Genomic DNA, 10027 nt, shown 5'->3' on the forward strand with positions numbered 1-10027 from the left:
TAAACGTTTACTTTTGACCAAGATATCGGCCGCGGCGGTCGAATTTCGATGGGGGCGAAATTCTAGAGGCCCGTGTATTGTGCGATGTCGGTGCTCGTTAAAGAACCTCAGGTGGTCGAAATTTCAGGAGCCCTTCACTGCGGCCTTCCTGATAGCCTGAGTCGCTTTGGGATGTTAAACCCCCGCAAACCTTAAACCTGAACTTTTGACCAAGACACGCCGGCAGAGACATGTACTTGTGGTTTTTGAGTGTTTTTGATGATAACTTTGTCTTCATATTTCTTTCACAGAACCTAGATGACCTTCTTAATATTTGAAACAGGCCCACGCGTATTCTGATCACTCAGCCGTGACGAGGTTTTGCAAAAGACCTGGAACTTTTGCGAAAAGCTTTTTTTTTTTCTTTCGCACTATTATCCACATGTGTTCGTTTGTCTGGAAGTAAACGTTTTGAAGGGAAAGCTAGACTTCACGACCAAGGCTGCAAAAGCCGTTTCATCACTGAAGCTTGACCTAAATAAATAAATAAATATCGCCGCGTCTGGGATTCGAACCCGTGGCGGCGCGAACAGATAGCTTCGCTGGCCAGTGCACGAGAGCGCTATGATATCCCCGCAGTCGAACACGGCTCGTAGCGAATACGCTAGAGAAACCAGACGACTGGTTAATACTACCACGGTCGCTAGACTTACTGACCATGGTAGTGCAAGGGCATTTCAAAGGTTTGTGGCAGTACAGGTGGTCGAAGACTGTTGATTAAAAATATGTTTAGTGTTTACAAGAGTATACATGCGGGATAGTTGGCAGATCATGCCGCTGCACTGCTCTGAATGCACAGAGGAAAGTCAGAAAGTGTGTAAGCCGATGTTTGATAAGTGCCGAACTTTCAGAAGAAGCAAGGACCGAACCACGAAAGAAATAACTGAGGCCCAAAGGATATTAGCTCTGGGTGACCTTTGCGTCAGGACCCCTTCTCTCCTGACGCAAAGGTCACCCAGAGCTAATATCCTTTGGGCCTCAGTTATTTCTATATCTGGAAATGAACGGGCGTACTTGGCAATGCGCGCGACATGTAACTAGGTTTCTCATTTTTTTTGCGCATTGTAGCAGTTTGTCACCTCTCACGCATCATGCCATGTGTATATGTAAATTTCATGAATAAGTTTAGTTGCAAGTCAGCGCTGTGCGTGTCTTTCCTTTCTGTGTCCTTGTCTTTTGCACTTTTTGAAGGAATCATTTTTAGTGTTGGTTTCCCAAACGCTTGCCCATCGGAGCCGGTTGTGTTTGACATCGCTGATCAGTTTACCTTAGTTACAGACGGCAGTGCTATGTGGTGACTTTCCCGGTTCCCACATCGAAAATGCTATGCACAGTTCCACATTCAAAGCTCCTGCCACAATTAAGGCTGCGGCGGTACGGGGACATGGAGACACAAGACGCACCTGATCCGACAAGGAGGCTGCCAGGCCGTTCCCATCATTGTAGCACCGCGGAGATCAGTAGTAAACGGCCGCTCGCAAGCACACATCGTATCTCCGTTGCTTTGCACTGATTGTTCGCTAGCCATGCGTGACAATGTAAACAAGTCCGCATCTTGATTGCTTGTCGGAAGCAACGCTATCTATTTGCTCAATCAGTGCCTGAGCGTCGGTGCCGCTTTTATAAAGTGCTGAACGCGCAAGGCTAATAGTAAACAGTCTCGGTTTACGGCAGCGTATGGACGCCATTGCATATCAGCCGCCTGGAATGTTTGTGAATTCGAACCCCAGTAAAGCGCTGACACGTGACATTGCACCGTGCAAAGTGGGTCACTCCGCAAAAGTTGTTTTTTTTTTTTTGTAAAAAGCAGCTGCCCGCCAAAGCCCCCCCCCCCCCCCCGTTTTCCCTTCCCCAGTAGAAATGTGCAACGGTCAAGGAGGCCTCGCCCTCGGCGTCTTCGTGATAATGCAGAGCCGCATATCGCGATATCTTTGCTCTACTGTCGGTCACTTGTGGCTATTAAGGCGAAAGCCTTTAATGGCTCATACTGTCGTCCGTTAACAAAGCGTGTCACACGCGTTTAACTCGGGAACTGAAAAAGATAGAAGAAAACCAATGATTGCTTTAGATAGAGGAAGGAAAAATGAACATAGATGGCAAATTTGACGACTGTAGAGTAATTAGTTAATTAATTATAGGCAAAAATGTAGAAATGGCGTCGAAATAGCGCCGACGTCGATATAGCCACGGGAACGGTGTGACGTCCTACCCACCGGAAGTCGTCACGGCATAGTGAAAATTGTCACAAAATGGTAGGAAAAACGTCGGATCTGTGTCAAATTAGACGGAAAAAAGTGATAATTAAGTGTAATTAACACTTACGGTCTCCAAAAGATGCATAATTTGGGTATCGACATAGCGACGGTAACGGTGTGACGTCACATCCACCGGAAGTCGTCACGGAATTGTGTTCTCGGCTTTCGCCTCTCAACAGATCTTTTCGTGCGCACTGTACGTTATGCTACGCCATGCTGCCATGAGTAGCATTGATCTTGGAATAGTTACGTTCACTCGAATATACTGACAAAGTTTTACTTCGCGATGAAGTTGCTACTTGGCGAACGCCGTAAAGTGTACTTTTAGGGATGTCGAAGCACCGGTGATGTGTCGCACTAAAAGAATCATGGCTGTCATTTTCTTGGGTGTTTTTAATAACGGCGAGAGCCGTTACTGGGACCCCACTCTGAATGATCGTGTAACTGAAGCCCGCTGTAGTCGTCGTAGTTGTAGAACTCCGCAAAACAGGGCAAGACAAGAGCCAGACCAAGAGAGAGAAGATAAATAAGAGAAAGGAAGAACAGATGAAAGAAGAACAAGAAGAAAGAAGACAAGCAAAGTCAAGAGAGAGAAGAGGAAGAGAAAGAAGAGAGGAAAGAAGCGAAGGAAAAGGTAGCGGAAATGAAGAGACATCTCGGATCTTGCCGAATGCTTAAACTAAACTAATTAGCAGTCTATTGTAGGCACTCTTTTAATTTATTTCTCGTCTTTTTATTTGTCACCGTGGATGAAAAATCCATTCGACCCCTTGTTTTCGGTTTTCGGACATCACGTCACGCGTCATGAGCATGTCGGCCGAAAAGAATTCGCTAAATGTTACTTCTGACGGCCACTTATTTCACTCATTTTTTCTTTTTCTCTTCGAATAGACCATACGTTTTCGGACATTGCATTTGTGACAGTAGGTATCCTATCCATCTTCTGCTTTGGGCTGTTTTCACACGAACGGGAAATAAAAGATCACAAATGTGACCGCGTTTTGTATTGCTATATCGCTTCCGTCCGTTTTAGAGTCTGTATCATGGAACGGTTTGTTTGTCTTAGTGCCGTGAATTAGCTTCCGGACATAAAAAGCTCAGGATAAGCAAGCGCAGGAATAAAACATGGGACAAAACGACAAATATTGGAGCTTACAATAAGTCTAAGCAAAAATAAAGTAATCGGAAGTGAAATCAGAACTCCGGAAGTGGAGTGATCATATGTAATCAGCGTCTTTCTCCCAGAACATTTTTTACTACCAAGGTGGCGTATACATATATATAGGACTTAATATTGGTGATGTGTCAAATTGAAGTTGTGCGCAGCTATAAATATCCGTGTAGCTGGTTTTGTTGGCTCTGAAGTTCAACTTCTGAGCTCAATGTCTGCTCTGGAAGCCGTATTGCCGAACGGGGAGAAAAAAAAAATATGGCCGACTAAGATTTTTCAGTGGGTTAAAGAACTCCAGTATGAGTTGAACTTAAACTGAAGCCATCCACTGCCCCGCGCTTCAAAGTCCGCAGTGTTTATGTAACGCGTAAAGAGACATCATTCACCACAGCTATCGTTGTCAGTCACACTAAGCTAAACAAAATTCATGAAGCATCATCAGCACATTACGACACGACTCCGAGCGGTTAGTGTTTCTTTGTTACGTAAAAAGCGGTCAGTCTTCGTCACTGCAAGCTGTCCACTGCACTAAGCAAAACAAAAGTCCTCAAGCATCGTCAGCACAAAACGGTACACACAGTTCGCAGAGAACAGCCTCCTAGACGAACTTAGTGTCCCAAAGCGCGCGAGCACGCTGTTTTGGCAACTTTCCCGCGCCCGACGGGATCCACATGAACGAACAAAACTCGCAACAACGAAATACAAGGCGCGAGCCAGAGAGTACGGAAGTGAGTGGGAAGGCAAGGCAGCTAGAGAGAGAGAGAGAGAGAGAGAGAGAGAGAGAGAGAGTGAAAGGCCGTTGAGCTGCGGGGAGAACGTTACAAACAAGCGACCGCAAGAAAAGTAACCCGGCGTTAGTAATACTACCTTGCGAGAAGCACGTCGAGTACCCCTTGGCAGAAGAAGCGGCCGTTGACACTTAGGTGAGCGGAAGACGTGAAACGAAGTACAACGACACCCTTCCAACACACCCACGCACGGAGCAGCGGTTGAAAAGGCAGGCAGGTTGGTCGGTCGGTTGATCTGAAGAAAGCGACGGAGCAACAGCTGGCCCGCGAGCGAGCGAGCGACCGACACTGGAATGCCATGGAAGAGACGGCCGCTGCCGACCTCGGTGAAAAAACGAAAAAAATCTGAAAAAAAAAAAAAATAGAGAGAGACCGGTCAAGCGTCGTTGGAAACGCAGCCCCCGACGACGGCACAATGCAGACGGCAGCCGGGCAGCCCGGGCTAGCAGGAGAAAGCCATGTGCTGGGGGCGAGCAGACGAAGACCGGTCTGAAAACGCCGGTCCGGTGTCGTCTGCTACGGGGCGTTTTGTCCCTGGTGTCCCCAACGCTTGTGTCCCTAGCGCGTTACGCAACACAGACCCCGTGTTCCCTAGCCTTGCTAGTGCCCGCAGTGTTATCGCCGTCAAAAAATATTAAGGCGGAAGCTTTTAATGGCTCATACTGTCGTCCGTTAGCAGAGGGAGTCACACGCGTGTAACTCGGGAACTATAAAAGATAGAAGAAAACCAATGGTTGCTTCAGATAGAGGAGGCAAAAATGAACCTAGAAGCGAAGTTTGATGACTGTAGATTAATGAGTTGCTTAATTACAGGCAAAAAAGTCGAAATTGCATCGAAATAGCGAGGACGTCGATATGGCCACGGGAACGGTGTGACGTCACATCCACCGGAAGTCGTCACGGCATAGTGAAAATTTTCACAAAATGGTCGGAAACACTTCGGATTTGTGTCAAATGAGATGGAAAAATGTGTAATTAAGCGTAGCTAACACTTAAGATCCACAAAAGATGTATAATTTGGGTATCGATATAGCCACGGGAACGGTGTGACATCACATCCACCAAAAGTGTCCTCGCACAGCTTTTTTGTGTGCAAATCGTACGTGCGCGTACAACATACAGGGTGTTTCACCTCAGAGTTGACGCAATTTAAGAAAAAATAGGCTTTTTGAATTAACAGAACGCTTCTTTGCAACATCGCTCAGTCAGTGGTAAACAACTCCGCAAACAACTAAGGTATGCTAACTATCAGGATGGTTAACTAATATTGAATAGCTGACTTTTTAACTACCACTGTTAGGCTCCTTAATAACTGAGAGGCGTGTAGCCCACCGTAATTAATATTCGTATCAGTTTTTAAAATTTCGAAGACGCGGGGCCCCACGGCGCAGTGGCCCAGCAAATTTGGCTCCACCACGCCAAAATAAATGAGCTTTCGAGAAGCTTGCAGGCAAAGCAATCTCTCCCCTGCACGTAACTCGAATAACACGCTAAATATAAAGGAGTAAAATGGCAGTCAGCTGTCCTTCAGCGCAGTTTCTTTTGTGAAATGTTGCGCGCGAAGAACAGCGTACTGCCTTTTTACTCCCATATAGGCCTATACGTATTCAGAGTGGAGAAGCAGCTGGAAGGAGGTGGCACCTGCGGCTTATAGTTAAATGAGGAGACTAGAAGTAGCTTGCTCCAATGAAGGGCGGCGACATCTCCACAACACATGTCTAGATAGATGAAATCGAGCACGAAGTAAACAGAAGCACTGAAAAGGGGAATAAAAATGAGATTTTCGATGAGGCAGATTAAATACTTGCGTTGTTATTTGTCTGTAGCGCGATGTTCGCTTTTCGTAAGTGGTAAAGAAGAAAGTTTGCATTTGGTGCTCTCTGCGGTTTCGGTTTTTGGATTAGCATTAAATTTAACGCCGATAGTACGCATCTACGAAATTATAGTTATATTTTCACGTCCTTTAAGCGACGTATTGCCGAAGGGGCGAGTCACCCAAGATTGACGATGATGATGACGAACTTTTATGGCGCAAGGGCATCTGTGACCAAAGAACGCCATGGCACAAAGTTTCATTGCGTAAGCAATACTGCGCCAGGTTTCGAGCCGTCGCGTAGCTCCCGGCGGTGGCCACGGTCGACCTTCAGCCGCAGCGAGGTAAAACAGATGGAGCGCCGTAGCCATAGCAACCGTTTCAGCCGTGCTCCACCAGGCGGCAGGACCGTGAATGTGCCGCCGCCGCTGCCGCGCGCCTGCTCGAGCGCTCTCGACGCTGCTTACGCAACTTGCCCGGTTTAACCAGAGCTAAACCTCAGCTAATTTTTTGGTCTACTCAAGATGGGCTCAAAGACCCATTTCCCAAGCATTTCACCCGAAGTAAGTCAAACACCAGACCAGGGGAAAGCTTGTACCCATTACATCAGCGGTGGGTACCCGGCGGCACTGGGGATCGAACCCGCACATCCCGCATGCGAGGCGGATGCTCAAGCCACTAAGCCACTACCGTGGTCGAATCACCCAACAAGATAATTCGTACACCCGGTGCGCAAAACAACTAAGTATTCTACTTATCTCTTTCGTCGCTGAATTTTTATTCTGTGCGTACTTTGTGCTTCGCCCTTCGCGCTTTATGTGATGACGGATGCGGTGCTGTAGAGCAATCAATTTCTTTTTTTTTTACAATTCCCACGGCTGTTTGCCGCGCTAGGCAATCGATCAAACCCTAATGCTCGCCTATTTGTATGAGAAGTATGATGGATGGGCCCTTTGTGTTCAGGAACAAAGTTCCCTCGGCGAATCCGTCTTGAGTCGCAAAGCGTTTACACGGAGATATCAAGAAACGAACGCCGCTTTCATTCGAGTGCGACTCTGCATTGTGAGTACAGTTGTTTATTACGGAATTACGGAATACGTATAAACTGCTTTCAAATTATAAATCTACTTCTTAGCGTAACGACTTAATTTTCTCGACGCCGACCGCAACTATGCACCTTTAATTGTTCGCGTACTTTGTCGCCGCGTTGTAGAATTATCTGCCCTGTTCTCTGATGCACGTTGTACTAAGGCATGATATATGCCACTGATAGGAACATTGCGGAAGGGCAAAAGAAAAAATGCTTTCATTTGTTCATGTGGTTGAAAAATAATGTATAAAAACACCCCGATTATAATTGTTATCAGAAGCATAGATGCCAATAAGAAAACTGCCTGCCAGCTCCAAGAAAGGCTTAGCAGTATTCGTTATCAAGGATCGGTGCCAGCCCGGAGCCCATTGCCTTGAGAATCGATGAAGAAATTTATTTGAATATGATTGGAAGTGCAACAAACTGTAATTCCACAGACCCCTCCATGTCGCTGAACTGTTATACTTGAGGAACGAAAAATAACGCGTTGAAATGATACCCTCCAAGCAGTTAAGCATTGCATGCCTGAAGCAATGGACAGCCAAGCGGGTTTTCCCCCACAGGATACTTGCGGTGACACCATCGCCTGAGCATGTTTACATCGCCTTACAGATGCGATCAAAGATCAGATGTAGAGCACGTTCTGCAAAAAAATATTCGCTTTCAAAATCGTCCCAACTACGCACCACCTTGTAAGCATGAACCGTGAAGATGATGTGAAGGGCACTACGGAATAAAAAGAGACTCCATACAGTAAGTAACCCTCAGTCAAAAGTGTTCAGGCTAACGGGGTTGCGTTTGAGCGGTACAGTCGGTCATGTGCGGTTCAACGAAAACTCGAAAAATCCGCAGGGAATAAGAAAAGACTCCTTCTTCTGTGCGCCCGAAAAGCAGACCCTATGGCATTAAAACTTTTGCACGAGGCTGCACATGCAACCAAGGGCGCCGGCAGAGCTTTTTCCAGGGGAGGGGGGCACCCAATGGCCGGGTATGGGGAAGGCCGTAGGTTAGTACCAAAAAGGAACTATTTGTGGTCTAAACTGTGCACATGAAACAAAAATTAAAAGCAGCAAATTAGTGCTAGGTTTGGACAAACATTGGAATTTATTAATGAACAAAGAATTAAAGTAAATAAGCAAAATGCGAAAAGTTTCTATCACTTAAGCGTGCTAATCAAGCTGTGTAGTTGTTTCCTGCTAGTGCACAAATAATATCCGTAATTCCAAAGGGGGGGGGGGGGGGCAACTGCCCCCCTTGCCCCCCCTTGCCTCCCCCCCCCCCTTCTGGACGCCCATGCATGCAACCATACACATGGACATCACGCGGCCATCCTGTATTCGGCGTCGGGCAGCTTGCTTGAGCAGTGCGACCGCAAAGAGCAGCTACACAAAGTAAGCACGCTTTTGTGAGCATCTTCAACAACTCCCTAGGCACGCAGTGAATATGTTCCTTAAAACTGGAAACGGAACAAACGTTTCTCATTTAAATTTCTGACGTCACAAAGGACGAGGACCCCGCAGAATGGAATACTGGAGGAAAACCTGCTGCTGGGCTAGTTGGTGCGTTTGTTGCGACGAAGTTTGCGTAACAGCACACGAACAAAAGGAAGGCGCTTTCAAATGTAAAACAAAAGAACGCAGAAAGGAACATAGAAAACGAGCTACGACGGCTGTAGCCTAACTTTTATATTCATGTCCCGTCATACCCAGCAGCTCTAGACAAAAGCGTTTTTCTCGGGGAAAGCGTTTATGAACGAAATTTTTTTTTTGAAATATTGTAACATTTCACTACAACAATCAGTATATCCGCACATCTCCTGCCGGCAGGCTCTCTGCTATTAACGTTTCTGCTATCGTCAGAAACGCCTTCTATTGGTTTGGTTTGGTTTGGTTTATGGGGTTTAACGTCCCAAAGCGACTCAGGCTATGAGGGACGCCGTAGTGGAGGGCTCCGGAAATTTCGACCACCTGGGGTTCTTTAACGTGCACTAACATCGCACAGTACACAGGTGTCTAGAATTTCGCCTCCATCGAAATGCGACCACCGCGGCCGGGATCGAACCCGCATCTTTCATTATCTTTTGGTTTTCTTTAGGCCTGTTTACATGAACTCGATAGAGTTGAGTCGAGTTTGCTTGTCGGTTAAAAAACCAGTTGTGGGGTTCATGTGAACAGCGGTGCCGTGCCGCCATCTTGGAGGCTGCCGCTGCCCTCTCCCGCTTGCGCTGTTTGACGCTCGGTGTCGTTGGAGTTGAAGTGGTCTCGACTCGCTAAAGTCGAGTTCATGTAAACACGCAGTCGTCGAGTTGGGCTGACCTTACTCAACTCGATCCCCTGACTCGACCTGCCGCTGTCGGGTTCATGTAAAATCCGCTTATGGCAGCCTTAACTGCTCGATTCGAGCGATGAAAAAACTTTAAAAGAAAGATTTTGGTGCGCATAGGAAGTATGGGCCATTGCCTTCACTATTTCCATAACGGTACCTCACAATATTCTAATATTCAGAATTTTTGTCCAGTAATGCTGGACTTGAGCGTAGCCTAACCTTTAGGGTGCTTTCCAGCGCTCCACCCAGTCATACGGGCGTAAATGGTGCTTTCTTTCTAAACGGCCGGAGCCAAGTGGAACGTGGTGAAAGGAGGAAAGAGGCAGCTATGCGAAAAACAACGTACTGCATCATTTTCGTGTCTCCTCCTTTCCTGCTGCTCTTTCTTTTTTTTTCTATTCTTCAAGCAGGCGCCCCGCATTCTCGTACGCTAATCCCTAAGAGCTGGCCGTAAATAATTACCACCCTTCATTTTCCATCTTTTCGGGATAAACAAAAGAGATGAACGGGTTCGTGGAAGCTCGAAAACACGTTGCTGAACGTGAA

Source organism: Amblyomma mixtum, chromosome 9 (assembly GCF_055824585.1).
Source record: "Amblyomma mixtum isolate Tamu chromosome 9, ASM5582458v1, whole genome shotgun sequence".
Classification (NCBI taxonomy): Eukaryota; Metazoa; Arthropoda; class Arachnida; order Ixodida; family Ixodidae; genus Amblyomma; species Amblyomma mixtum.